The sequence below is a fragment of the Stegodyphus dumicola genome, chromosome X1, assembly GCF_044657685.1.
Source record: "Stegodyphus dumicola isolate Sdum_Otavi_A_Nest chromosome X1, ASM4465768v1".
NCBI lineage: Eukaryota > Metazoa > Arthropoda > Arachnida > Araneae > Eresidae > Stegodyphus > Stegodyphus dumicola.
The window spans coordinates 182,598,276-182,613,643 of NC_140780.1; the positions used below are offsets into that span (position 1 = coordinate 182,598,276).

A 15,368-nucleotide genomic window follows, 5' to 3' on the forward strand; every position below is an offset into this window, starting at 1 on the left:
GTGTTTAAGCTAAATAATAATTTTTGTATGCATTTATTAAATAAAAACTACTGCTAGGGATATCATTTGTATAATAAAACAAATCCCCATCGTACAAAAATTTAAGCAATTAAAAAATAAACTTAACTTTAAGGTATCTTTTCTGCATTTTTTTCGTAGATCTTATTATCTGGTTATTAAGCATTGCAGTGAATATTTCCTGTTGCAAGAAAAATAAGTCATATAAATTATGAAAATGTTCTTATCTATGTGGATAATTTAAAATTTCACCCAGTTTCACTCAAACAAAATATGACTAGAGAATTTTACTTATAGTACTCAAAACCATTATACTCTGATGATACGGAAAAGTGATTTGTGAAGATTTATTGCTGTTGTAAGCCTTTAAGATACGAAAATGTCAAGTGAGGTTTAGAGATAAAAAAATAAATTTACACGAAATTTCTTCTTCTTCCTTACTGCCTGCTTTCGTGATGTAATTAGTAGCATATCCATCGGAAAAGTCTGTGGTTCGAATCCTTGAGACAGCATAGCTGAATTTTCTTACTTCCTGCTTCAAAAAGCTTAATTCTAAAAATTTATATTTCGTTAATTAGCAGCTCTGTAATAAAGATACAATTATTTTTTTTTTAATGCACCACTCTTCACGTGTAACATTTTCAGAACTTGTATGAAACCTGAATTAGTGTAACATGTAGGAATGTATTACCGAAAGATTTTACTATTATCATTTTCTTAATTATGTACTGTAAATCATCCAGCATATATCTCAAAGAAACTCTTTAATAAAATTTAATTAAGGAAAGATCAAAAACGCAGTACAATCTTTTATGCCTCGTCGAAAAGTAACTTTACGAGAAAAGTGTTTTAAAAAAAATTCAATTTTCCCCTTTTCTTCTTCTTCTTTTTCTCTTTTCTTTTTTTTTTCTTTTTTTTTTTTTTTTTTTTTTTTTTTTTTTTTTTGTATTTAATCAGGATTAGCATGATGAAACTGAACATTTTACTAGCTGGTTTGCATAAGCAAAATTTTTTAAATTGACTTGCTTAGTCAACTTTAATGTCACAGCAATGACAAGTATTATTTGCGTCAGATAACACAGATACACAGATTATATATGCAGCATTAGAAGTTTGCAAAACTAGAACTTTGAAATCATACCTCCAATAATGTTCATCAACTGCATCTCGAGAACACAGCGAAAAAATTCTGTAGCTTTTGCTTACTTTTAACAGTTTCATGGGGGGGGGGGAGTATCTTCTTTCCTGAATTATGTAAACTAAGCCGAGAATTTTCGAGAGTGATTGAGTGAAATGTTCTTGCCTCATGTAGCACAGATATCTCTAGAAAGACCAAAACTATTTATGTGATTCACGGGAGAAATGAACAAAAGCAACATTTCAAAAATGCTCCCTTTTATAAGCTGAAAAGATTTGTTTTATAAGGCATTTCTCCCTCCCTCCTAGTGTCCCTTCCTGGTGTAGTGGTTCTGCACGCTGGGCCGGCATTCCAGAGGTCCATGGTTCGATTTCCTGCAAAGGCGGTTGCTAATTTTTCATCTTGCCTGTTTCCAAAAAATACCTAATATCTCTACAGTTACTTTATTATTTAATTTATTCATAAAGTACTTAGAAAAAAAACACTAACATTATGATATTGCTGAACATAGTTTTCCTGAATAAACAGACAAGTTCAGAACCTTTTTTGTAATGCACTGAACACTTTTTTAACTAGTATCAATGAAACTATCTTCCAGTAATTCTTGAACTTCAAGATTTTTTACGATCGTAAGTAATCGTTGCATTTATTAAGACAGCCTTAACTAAATTCCAAATTTAATTCATCAGTTTAATAAAACTGACTACATTTACATATATGATTTAAGGAAAACTATACACAGTAAAAAGAAACTAAGTAGAAAGGAGTTAATACCCGCTTAATTATGCCATACGTATGAAAATAAAAATCCAAAGTAAACACATTATGCATACCTGTTAGATATGTAAGTTGGGTAAGTAAGCCTTGCAATTAATTGCAAGAGTTTGATGTAATTAATTGACCATCAAGTCAGCCAAAATATTTTTTAATCAGTACGTACCTGATGTTAAGTGTGTTATTTGTAGCACAGAAGGGTAGACTGAAACAATAACATGAATACATATTTAAACATTTTAATGAATTTAAATGAAATACACAAAAGATAACTGTACAGCAAAAAATGGACAAGCATTTTATCATGTCTTAAGCTATACCGATTGTACTCAATTTTCGACTCTGAAACCTTCCCAGAGAACATATACTCTCCTCAGTTTGTAAAATACACTAAAATCAATAACTCCTTAGTACTTAAAACAGTAACATAACTGTTATAAAAATTAAGATTTAAATTATTTCGTCGAATAAAACAAGTAAGCTTATATTGAAATTATGGAGAAGTAAAATTTAGGTTAGTTTAATTGAATATAGCAAAGCCTACGAGGGAAGAAGTAGTTCATTAACCTTTACTTTTTAAAAGTTCGTAACATAAAATAAAGTAGAAAATTAACCAGTCAACAAAAAGTTAAAAAGTTTCAGTATAAGATAACCGGCTTACAGTATGACTAATCTAAGCAATTGATTATTAACTTTATATTATTTTACGTGCTCGTGAAAGCTTTCTTTAAAATATCTATTTTCAAACAGTTTGTTAAACTATATTTCGCTCTCAAATAAATGTGTGTAATAATATTTCTATATCTTTCTTGATATTATGAAATAAGCTTCTTCGAGGGGGGAGAAGAAGAAAGGCCGAAAGAAAAGCATATCAATGCAAAGTAATGAATGGAATTTAGAGTACTGTTGAAGTAATGCAATTTTTCAAAGAGCTCGACTTTGTTTCCCTTGAATTTCTGTTACCTAAGCCTAAATAAATCAACACGTTCTTCTGCTAGTGTTTATGTGTTCTCACGACTATGCAGATTTTTTTTCGAATGTTAATTGAACAGTATATCTACCATTCGGATACTATAAAACTGACTGAAAAGTACATTGATAATAACCAAAGTCTGAAATCACGAAATCATTTGCATAACTGTAAATAATCTAATGTATTTCAAGCTATTAAAAATTATAAAAATTAATAACCTTTATTAAAATATATATAAAACTTGGAATTTTAAAGTATTTTATAAAATTGTGGGAATTTCTGATGACACCACATTTAAACAATTACCTTTATTTCATAGACAAATGATTTAATAGGCACGAAAACAACAATTGCTCTCATTTGAAATTTAAACAATTTTATAACCTAAACGGTTGCTGTAGATAATCACTGTATTCCATTAAGTTACACATCAGTATTGACCTCATCAAGTGACCTCATATAGAATTATTAGTTTTTAAGAAAGATGATATACTTCGTTCAAATGTGCTAAGCTACTATTTGTGTATTAAAGCTAATGAGTTTTGACAATTGAGTTTTGCATTTATTAAAACTCAAATTGGCGGGTCAGTCTTCACCGTAAGCATTCATATGAATCATGCTTTAAAAGCGCTTTTATTGACGAGCTCTGTAGTGCTCATTTTTATTTGCGCAGGAGCTCAGGGCATTAAAAAAATAAATAAATAAATAAAAAGAGAGTAAAAGATAATTTGAGAGTAACCTTTCAACTTTGCGCTCGGCACTTATTCCGAACTCTATGAAAATGTTTTAGAAGAGCATTTTAATGCAGTTTCACGGATGAACAGATGCTGGAATTCAAACCGTATTTCGCGCAAAAAATAATCTGCGATTTATAAATAAGAGAAGGGACGGATGAAATTGATTGGGGTATCTGGTTAACATTAGAAATTTTCAAATTCCTCGTGTGGATATATGACGCCATCTATTGGTGATTAAAAGCAGCAAAATGAAGAAATCAGTGGCATCAGTTAAAAATGTGCCATTTTTTTGGCCATTTCTCGCCAAGTAAAAAATTATGAAATAATAATAAAGTTCAAAAGACAAAAAAAAAAAACAAAAAAAAAAAAAGTTCTGTAAAAAGTAGTTTTTTTTTTCTTTCCATTTCTTAATTCTTAAAGAAATTGAAAATTGAATTTTTCTTTTTAATTTTTTAATCTAGAATATTCTACTCATAAATAAAAAACAACAAGAAAAAACGAAATTCAACCTAAACAGATGGCATAAAATTACAAATATCATTCAATATTGCAGAAAAAATTTAAATATATATATGATATTTATATATGAAATATAAATATATATATGAAATATTTTGAATATAACAGATACCACATAAATTCTATCAAATATGGCGCTAAATGGTGGCGAGCAGAGCCCGTTTATTTCTCCATTTAGCACCACCCCACAATTTATCCGCAGTTTGAATAGTGCATCCAGTTTCGGGGTCTCCAAAATTATGACTGTGATTCATAGTGAAATGTTCATTCCCAACATTTCTTAATTCCTCTTTCTTATGTCCTTTCCAACAGTCTGAAAATATAATGCTGCTGTCCGCAGTGTTCTCCTAAATGGCAGACATCAATGTTGCAGCACAAGATCGGGAACGGCGACCAGAAAACTTTCTTTGCTTTCCCGGCATAAATTCCCAAATACCCATTGTTCCGGAAGGACACGTCCAACGTTGTTTTTTCTTTTTGTGAAAAGACTTTTCGTCTATTTCTACAATTTTTTGGCTCCACCGTTTTCATTTCTTTTACGAGACATCAAACTATTTGCACATACCTCCCTCATGCAGTTATTCCAGTCTACTGTCGTATTATATCTGATTTCTAACTGAAGTTGGGAAATTTCAATAGACGTCCTGACACCACACATAGATAAAACGAACGGCACTGAGAAAAGAAAGATGCGAGTCTTCAAACCATATTTTTGTTTCTCAATCCCTTTTTTCTTTTTTTAGTCCAAAGGGGCTTTGTCCTTGAAGGACTATTGTTTTCGTTTTGCGATTTTGCATCGGAAACCTATAAATGCAGTATCACTTTTCAAATTATTTCCACCAAATACTATCGCCATGTATTATATTAGAAGAAATTAAATAATGAAGAATACATAAATGTGAGTTTCTCGCATTGTGATAAAACAACGGTACCTAGAGCCATCCAATTTTGAATGGCGTATTCCTACTGTGAATATAGGCATCTGAAATGCCTATATATATACATGTTTTATTATCGATTTCATATTTTGTAAAACTTTAACGAATTTTTGATCAACAAACTCAACGATTTCAGAGCAGTGGCAACACTCTACCGGGTGGGGATGGGGGAAAACCTTTTTATCTCCAGCGCGCGGAACAGTGTATCGGAAATCCTAAAGATATGCTCATTTTAAAATTATTTTGCGACATTGCCGTTGAACTGAATGGTATGGTTTAAGTGCAAAAAACATGATATTTGATAAATAAAGGTAACATACAAAACGTTAAAAAACGCCTCTTAGGGAGTAATTTAAATCTGAAACCTTTCAGTTCTTTAGTCAAAAAGGGCTTTGTCCCTGAAGGACTATTGTTTTCGTTTTGCGATTTTGCGTTGAATCACTATAAATGTCCGTTTCACTTTTCAAACTGTTGCCACCAAATGTTAGAGTCTTGCATTACATTTGAAGAAATTAAATAATGAAAAATCTGCATAAATGTAGGTATATTTCTGCCATTGTGTAAAAACAACAGTACCTAGAGCCATCTAATTTTGAATGGCGTAATCCTTCTACGAATATGGGTACGTGGAAGACCAAATTTGAAATTTGGAATTTGTTTATTACCGGTTTCATATTTGTAAAACTTTAACGAATTTTTGAGTAACAAACTCAACGATTTAAAAGCGAGCAATAGCTACACTCTACGGAGGAATAAAAATCCCCCCCACAGCAGGAACGTACGTAACAACGCCATATAGGAGCTTTCTTTGAGCCTAAAGTTAACTTGATCGGATGATTTGTGGGAACAAAGTCTATTGCTATGAATTATTCCTTTCCGCTGAATAGGCCGCCAGCGGCCGAGCGGTAAAGTTGCTGAATACTGGTAATTCGGTCCGAGGTTCGAATCCCGCGAACGGGCATGGCTGCATGGGCGTTTTCGTGATTTTCCCCCATGTGTAAAATGTATACGAGCCAGTTTCCCTTAGAAAGTCCCCCACAAAGGCATCCCTTTCCTTAGGCAGATAGCCCTAGTGTGCTTTGCCATAATTAAATACACCACCACCACCACACCTTTTTGCGCTGAAAGAATCTTACGGCAGTCTCTTCGTCATTAGTTAATTGCCAAATCGTGTAATCCATCGTACTAAAAAAAAATGGCGAAATGTGGCAAAAAAAAAAAAAATAACGAGTGACGATATTTCAAAAGAAAACTATAAATCTCAAGCCATGATATTTGGCGTGGCTGTTGGCGCACTTTTAACTGACTCCGCTCTAAAAGAATTGTACCAATTTTAATTACGTGAGCAGGTCAATGAATGTTTTTGACATCTTATCAATTTTCACATATCCTGAGTGCTTGATTTCTTAATACACATGAATTTAATCTTTAAATGGAAAACGCAGTTGCATATATGATGAAAATATGTAATTGTTGTTGTCCTGATTAACGTCTAAGTCTACGAGGTCAGAGCCACTAAGGCTTTTTCAAATTATTTTCTAAGGACTACATAATTCTTCATAACTCTAATTTTTTCTCTGCGAATATCAGAAAAGTAAGCATTGGATGGCCCCTGAAGGAACATCATGCTCAGAACCTCAGGCTGCCTAGACAGAGCCCGGATTAGTTGATCATTTAATTAATTTTGCAAAGTATATGAGGTCTATTTGTCTGTTGCATGCATATTGCAGCGAAACCTCAAGAATATAGTCATTCTCTATTCCAAGTAATTTGGGCTTACTATGGAGGTAATCGACTTGTGTCCTCTCGGCATTTATCTATAATGAAGTTCTTTATCATGTAAAAATATATCTTCAGAGGTAAATTTTGTGCTTGCATCTTATAAAATCAAATATAAAAAAGAAATGATTTTATACTTTGATTGTACAACGATTGAACTGAATTACTTGGACTATGGTAACGCATGCGAAAGCTATCTGTCTAAGGCCAAAGTACCTTCGTGGATGATTTTGTATGGGAAATAGGCTCGTTTTCAGTGGCGAAAAAGCCCATACAACCAGTCCGTTCATTGACCTGGGAACCCGGATTTAACTACTAGTGTTCAGTACTTTACCTTGCATGGAACTTATTTAATACCCTATACAAGAACCAACGTGTTATATATGAGACTTATGCGTATAAAAACGTGTATGGTTACGTGTGTGGAACTTACGTAATATCCTATCGAAGTCTAACTGTTCATATGATATTAGTGATTCAGATGGAGGTCATTATATTACTTGCGCGTCAAAAATTACATTAATATAAAACACAAAAGAGCAGCATGAAACTGACTAGGCCGAGTAAACCGAAAATAAATCAAACCTCCCCCCCCTCAAAAAAAAGAAACTTTATTTTATATAAATGCAAAAGAATTGACAAAAATTCGAGGCATAAAATAAACGTTCTCAAGAAAATTGGCTGAGTTTTAAAAGGATTATGCTGTTCCGTTGTGGTTGGAGTGGCTTTTGAAATGAAGAGCTGAAATTTTTATTCTAAATTATTTCAACTTGTAAATTTTTTTCTTTTTTCTTTTTTTTTTTTTTCTTTTCTTCTTTTTTTTTTTTTTTTTTTTTTTTTTTTCCAAAGTTGGGAATCGTTGTTTTGCTTTTCCTTGAAAAATGTTTTTAAGTAGTAATATTTCAAGGATATTCAGAATCTGAAACTTGATATTTTGAAAACCTCAGAAAGCTTGCTAATATTAGAATGGCATGTAACATCTTTTCGGAAATAAACAATATTAAATTAAGAATCGTGAATATGTAGGATTCACGATTCAGATAGTAATTACATCTTCATATAAAGGGTAAAATTGTTTGATGTCCCCCTTTCCCGAATACCTAGGAACCTTTTTGTGGTGCCCCTTTTCCTTGATGCCCTAAGCACGTAAGTCTATCACTTAAGGGTTAATCCAGCGTTGATAGAAGGTGACTTTAAATACGAAAATTTCGCTACACATTTGTACAGCTTCCTGATACACTATAGTCTATGGTGAACATATCGGTTGGGATGCAAGAACAATTCGTTATTTTCCATTTTTATAATGTTTATTCATGTATGAGGACCATCGACAAAATACACCAAAAAATTTACCAGGGTCTAAATTCAGACTTTATATTTAAATATTTTCTTTGAAAATCTCACAAATAACTATTATGTTTACATATCTTGTAAAATGTTCCATTTGCACGAAACTTTTTCTCAACCAAAATCAATTTTATTTTTATTTAGTTTTTAATAATAGAAGTTTTCTCTATAAATCATTTCATTTTTATTTCTCAAAAGAGTTGTTTTTTTTTTTTTTTTTACATAAACAGTATTAAAGTTCCGCTGTAAATACATTTCCCTTTTTCATTTTAATATTTGATTACCAGATGGCAGCACATAAATAGATGAAAAATTTTATGACAGCAGGATGTGTACATACGTGTGTATACGTGCGTAGAGCATACGTGTTGCGAAAGATATATGTTTCGTAAAATTGTACTTGCAACAGTTATTAACTCAAAGGACAATAACATCAACGAGCTTCAAGAAAATTATATACTTTAATAATGATTAAAAAAAGCAAAACGAAGTACCAATCTTTTATTATAAATTGTCAAAAATTTTTGACATCAGAATGACTAGTGGCACCATCTGATGGATTCTATTGATACTAATGACGAATAGATAACTCTTGTTGTGTCCCTGATTAAAAATATGATACCACGTACATTCTGCAGAAAATAAATTCCGGAAGGAAGCAGAAAATAATCCATAAAAATCAAGATTAGCTGCTTTTAAAAATAAGTACAGGATTATTCTAATGCTATTCAATTACTAATCTTCCCAGAAGTATCAATTCTTTATTTTCGGGAAATTTTCATAGAATACATAAACAAGCTTTTCACAGCAATTCAAGAATTTAAAGAATTTGTGTTTATAGCGATTGTGCTGCTATCTACTGGAAATATATTTAACTGAAAAATTCATATTCTGGATGAATTAAGTTGGTTTGATAATTTACGCGTTTTTAGTGACTTCTTCTGCAGTTAGGAAATGTAATAAAGGTAAGTTAAAATTTCAAATTATTATTCTGTGTAATTATTTGAACTGCTGCAAGCACTGCGCTTAATGAATATTGGGCGGGGTTATTGCACGAATGATCACACGGATGGCTACTGGTTTAAACTTCCGTTATGAAAAATAAGTACGTGATGAAATTTCTGTGTATTTCAGCAACCTATTTTATAACTAAATAATGCATCACTAATATACTATGCATATAATTTTATTAATCATTCTTTAGTAACTTTAGAATTTTCTGTACTGTAATTTTCTTTTTATTTGCTTGTGTATAAGTTGCTTTAATTCCTTGCATTCATTTCGGTTGCTACCCGAGGTCACGAGTGCATGTGTTTTCGGGCCACTGTGCGCTTCAGATTTCGTCTGTCTTTATAGACAACTTTATAGTTTCTCCTTCTTTATATTTTCTGCACCAATATGACTTTATTTTCAGTCTTTCATGTACGTTGTCATAATGGCTAATACGTGCCTAATGCGCTCACAAAAAGGTTTAGTGTTTCCGGTATCCGAGGCTCCAAAAAACGCTCTCCAACAATCATGCTTTTTTGAAAGTCTGTCATACATGATATTTCGAGGTCTCTCAGAGAATATGATAGACACATGCAATATCTATGACAGTTAACAGCTACTGAGAGATTGATACCTTCATTTCATGGCCACCTGAATAAGAAAGCAGTCAAATTTCAATAAATCAAGCTGAAAAGATATACGTACGTGCATACATAAATTTCGAAATAGGATGGGGGGAATTAAATATTATGTACAGCTATAAAAACATGCCAAAGTCTTAAGGCAAAGAATCGAAGAGTTAGCTGCTTAAAGGGAATGATGCCTTCGTGGAGGATTTTGAGGAAAACTGGCTGGTATTCACGTAACACTGGGGAAAATCGACTGAAACGTCCCTGTAGCGAGCCCGCTGGCCGAGTTTCAAATACGGGTCGAATTCCCGGGAATTCAACTGTCTTAGCACTTCAGCCGTTCGTAGATAAAGGTGCATTTCTAATTTATTTTTAAAAAATGCCTTGTATTCACGTTATGATCGGAAAAAAACTACGAAAAATTCTATGCTGCCACTAAAAAAAAAAAAAAACTGTTGGAAATTGCGTCTGGGATGAACTACTAGCGTTTAGTGATCGTTTCATTCGCCACTGATGAGTCCTACAACAGAATGTCTTGTTTTTCATAATTGTATCTTCCCTGAGATTCATTTTATGGTTCGAATAACTTTTCTCCGCCTACCAGCGGTCGAGTGATAAATCCGCTGAACACTGCTAGTTCGATCCGAGTCTTAATGACAGCGAATGTTAAATTTAAATGCGATGAAAATGCAGAATGTAGATGCCGCCAGGCTGATAAGCAATCATAGAAAAATCAAAGTATTACGAACAAGTTGCGGAACACAAAACAAGAAATGGATTGTGTCAAAGCACGCGAAGGCAATCTGTCTAAAGGAAATGATGCCTTCGTGGAGAACTTTTCAAGGGAACTGTCTCGTATTTACGTTATAGACAAGGGAAGTCAGGAAAACTCCCACGCACTCACCTGGTTAGCCATGATTTGAATCCGAGTCAAAGAACCTGTATTCAGCAATTTTATCTGTCGCTTGCTGGCGGATAAGAAAAGAAGAAGAGAAGCAATGAAAAGATGACAAGCCAAACTGAGACTCATCTGAAGACTTAAGCATAGTATGAAACACTTGACTAATATTTTTGTGAAACCGGAATAGCCATCAGGTTTCATAAAATCCCTGATTCCTACATCTCGAAAAAATTTAGCTTTACTCATTCCGGAGATCCAACAAATACTTTTACGAATTCGAAAGGATCAACTTCGACAAAAGTGTCCGATGAGTTCATTTAAGACCGTAGAAAACTTCTTTTTCCCATCTCCCTTCAGGCTGGAATAATCAAAAGTTTGTAATAATTGCATTGACTGTCAGTAAGAGGCTTAGAGTGGATTATTTAATTTAAGCAAAGCACACGAGACCTGTCTGCCTTAATTCTATCCTACTTTTGACCGAGGTTCCAGGAATACGAAGTGCAAGAATCGAGTAATTTTTCTATCTTATCAATAGTCTCACGAGATGTGAATAAGATATTTTTTAGTCCATTATTGCACAGTAGGGCATTCTGCCAAATCTTAAGGTAGAGGCTGTCTACATGGAGAAAAAAGGGAACCGAGAAACTGGCTCGCATTCACCTTAAGTTCCAATCACATTATGTTTCAGCTACGAGGGACTTGACATCGAAAGGGACAATTCTCAGAACCCACGTAGCTAGGTTACCATTTTCATTTACTACAAAGACCTGAACGCCAAACGGTAATCGATTATAGCTCAGATTGGGATCACGTGATCCTTCAGAAGCAGACTTTTCGTCTTGACTGGTTGATCTCTACGCGGGACAGAGCTGCAGCCGAAACATTTTCAGCGAGTTTTCAAAAAATCCCACGCCAGTACATTGTTTCCGTAGCTAGGCGGAACTTCGTTTCCAGCGGAGCTCTTTTTTTCTAGGAATCCTCCCATTTAAACCAGTGCTACCAGAAATTTCCTTTCTCAGAAAAGTCCCGTCTAGCAGGGACCTAGATGTGATAACCTGCAAAATGCAGTAGCATTCGTATCATTGGTGTCATTTCAAACGTATTCAGAGAAGTAAAGAACACAAAATTTTATTCACTTAATTTTTTTTATTTTGCTTGTGAGTAATTTTAATGAAGTTTTGGATCTTTTCCAATGATGGACTATTTTGCAGAAAGGTACATTAATCAATATTGTCTACTGCACCAATAAGCGAGAGAGTACTCTCTCTAGCGAAGTACGAAAGCTTCTGAATAAACTGTTTTCCGAAAATTCGAATAAGGAAGTTATTTTTCTCTTTTTCCTAAAATGTGCAATTTCGAATTCACCGTCTTCTGTGAACTGTCGTTTCAGTTACGGTATTTTAAACATACGAATTTAAAAAAAAATTATTTTAATTGATTACTGCAAAGTACGCGAAAGCTATCTGCCTAAACAGAAATGATGGCTTTGTGGAGGATTCCCTAAAGGAAACTGGCTCATGTTGAATAAACCACTAACATCAATAAGAGATTATTATAAGTTTTGTATCTGTTACCTATGTTGTTAGTAGTTATCGATAATTGCTATATGGCAATGCTTTGTAACTCTAATATTTAATGTTAGGTGAAAATTAGTTGCAACATTAAGTTATACGAAATATTTGTGTAAAAAGATTAATTAGAGTTTTTTAGCATATTCGACTTTTATCATATGCCAATCTGTATGATTGTTATATCATACATTGTGCTTATTAGCGAGCAAGATAATATTATCTCAAATTTTGCCGCATATTTATAGAACAATGGAAATATGTACGTTAAATCTACTTACGTCTAAAGTGACTGTCTAGATTTATCTAAAATACTGATGTTAATACTTCAAAATTTGATAAACAGGTAAGATGCATAATCTGTTTTATGCCTGCAGTTAGAATACCTAAAGTTAGAGCATTTTGTACAACATTCCTGAAAATTATTTTGGTGAAATTTGACAACAAAACGAGAGGGGAAAACTTCATATTTGGGTAAACTTTATCGTGCATGTATCCTTTGGATAAATCATCCTTAATTTATTAAAGGGTATTATAATTAACTTTACCTTCCTGGAAAATGAAAATAAAATCCAAAGATGTGTTTCTCTTCTTAAATCTACTGTTGTATTTACGTTATAATCTTGAAATAAAATATATGTATTTTTATGTGAAAGCCGAAACTATTCGAAACATAAGTCGTTTAAATGTGTTTAGCTTTCTGTAGTGTACTGTCTTTATTATGGAAACTCGTTTTAAGTAATAATCCCTGTCTCTTAAAAGTAACTCATAAATATTGAAATAAAAGAAGGTCAATTATTTTATTTTTAGTTGCATAATGTAGTTTGATATTATATTAATAAAAAGACGGAATTAGGCTGCTCTGTTAAATTTCGATTCATAATGATTCGTCTATATAAGGTGTTAGCATGCTTAGAATGCGTTATTTAGCTTTTTATGAATTTGTCGTGGATATTCTGATAAAGTATTAAACAAAAGGAAAGAGAGAACGAAATAGTAAGTATCTTATATTAATAAATATGCATATTTTTATTTTGTTCCATTTATAATAATATTTTATTTATTGCTTATTATCTATGCTTAGACACATAAACTGTTTTTAGACAGGGTATCTCGTACAAAATGCTACAATTTATTAGAGCTCCAAAAAATATCAGTTCCTTGTATGAGAGACCTATTTTGCCTGGTACTAACTTCTCGGCATACTGTGAACTCCTAGTTTTTACGGACGAGCTATGGTTAGAGCTGACGTAAGGATACATGCGACATTTAAGTGAAACCTACGTTGTCTCTTCCTTAATAAAAACTAAATAATGATTTAAGAAACACCTTCGCAGATTTCAAATAAATATCTTTTACATATAATAACGTTATAAGCAGAAAAGGAACATAACTTTATGCACATTTATAAAATGCCCAATAACAATGAGATAAGCATGTTTCAATGAATGTAAAGTAAAAGGATTTATTACTGATATTGAATAACAAATCATAGAATGATGAAAATTATTAGTACGAGTGCTTTTACATATTCTATGTTGTTAGTAGTAATGTAATGTAAGTAAAAATGTATAGAAATGTACATCAGTATAATGCATTTAAGAGAAATTTTCTCAGTTGTTTTATAGCAAAATTTACTGCTTACTTTTCCGAATCTAATTTTAGAATAATATCCATTTTTAGTTAAAAGTTTTAGTATCTTGACCCTAACTATTTGATTTACCGTTGTAGATAAATAAATTTTTAATTTAATTTTGAAAACACGTGTATACACGTGCAAATAGAAGCGATTGCAGAAACTTAGCCAGTGGTTTTCAGTGCAGGAAAATAGGTGTCAAAGAAAAGTTCATTTGAAGTGAAAGGCTAACAAGTAAAACAGTGTGTAATACGCTTTTATAAACTTATAGAAATTGAGTAAAAGAAAAGAAAACTTTTCTCCACATCGAAACAAGCGTTATAATTTTTCATTCTTATGTTTTTTCGAAAACTGTGATTAGTTGAGATATAATTCTTTGGCTTACTGCTGAGTAGAATTTGTATAATTTTTTATGGGACATATCCTAACCAGGCCCTCAACTTACGGACGGCTAGCAAGGCTAAAGCCGATTCGGATACTTCAGATGTTCAAAGAAATAGCAACGAAACGGTCAATGATAAGCTTCTTTTAAACCAATAGTTAATATGATATTTCCCACACATGCTGTAATTTTATATACTCCGCTTTCCGTAATTTTCATCTGAGATTTTTACGAGTCCAAAGGGGCTTTTTGTCCCTGAAGAACTATTGTTTTCGTTTTGTGATTTTGCGTTGGTTCACTATAAATGTCTGTTTCACTTTTCAAACTGTTGCCACCAAATGTTAGAGTCCTGCATTATATTTGAAGAAATTAAATAATGAGAAATCTGCATAAATGTTTGAATATTTCTCGCATTGTGATAAAACAACGGTATATAGAGCTATCGAATTTTGAATAGCGTAATCCTACTGCGAATATGGGCATGTGGAAGCCCAAATTTGAAATTTGGAATTTGTTTTATAATCGATTTCATATGTTGTAAACCTTTAACGAAATTTGATTAACGAACTCAAGGATTTCAAGGCGAGCAATGGTAACGTTGTACAAAAGAAACATTTTTATCTCCAGCGCGCGAGACTCTGTATCGGAAAGTCTAAAAAAATATGCTCAATTTAAGACTATTTTGTGATATTGCTCTTGAACTGAATTTTATGGTTTAAGTGCGAGGAACGTGATATTTAATAAATAAAGGTAACACAGGAAACGTTAAAAAAAGCCTCTTTGGACGTAATTTAAAATCTGAAACATTTCATACATTTTAGTTGTTAGTTTTTTATTTATTTATTTATTTATTTATTTATTTTTTTGATTTTGACTTTTATTTACAACTCTTTTAGCACTCTTTCTCCGGTGCTGTTTAATTATGTTACTTCTCCGAACGTATATTTTATTTTAATAACTGCAGTTTCATTTTTAATCTTTCCAAGTTTGATCCTTATTTTACAGCATCTAACAGCAAATTCGTAGTTATTAAAGTTAT

General features: G+C 32.4%; 1 protein-coding gene across 4 annotated transcripts in view; it reads left to right on the forward strand.

Moving 5' to 3' along the window:
• The window catches only part of LOC118196698 (arylsulfatase B-like), a 121,155-nt gene that overhangs the window by 81,402 nt on the left and 24,385 nt on the right, over positions 1-15,368 (forward strand). The window contains exon 1 of one of the 4 annotated variants that reach the window (XM_035368151.2): positions 8,949-9,188. The exons of 1 other annotated variant lie outside the window; for it this stretch is intronic. The gene's annotated coding sequence lies outside the window, so the exon portion shown is untranslated. Of the gene's footprint in view, positions 1-8,948; positions 9,189-12,633; positions 12,658-12,761; positions 12,786-15,368 lie in introns of those variants that run through there. 2 more of the 4 variants (XM_035368152.2, XM_035368153.2) reach the window with 2 other exon arrangements.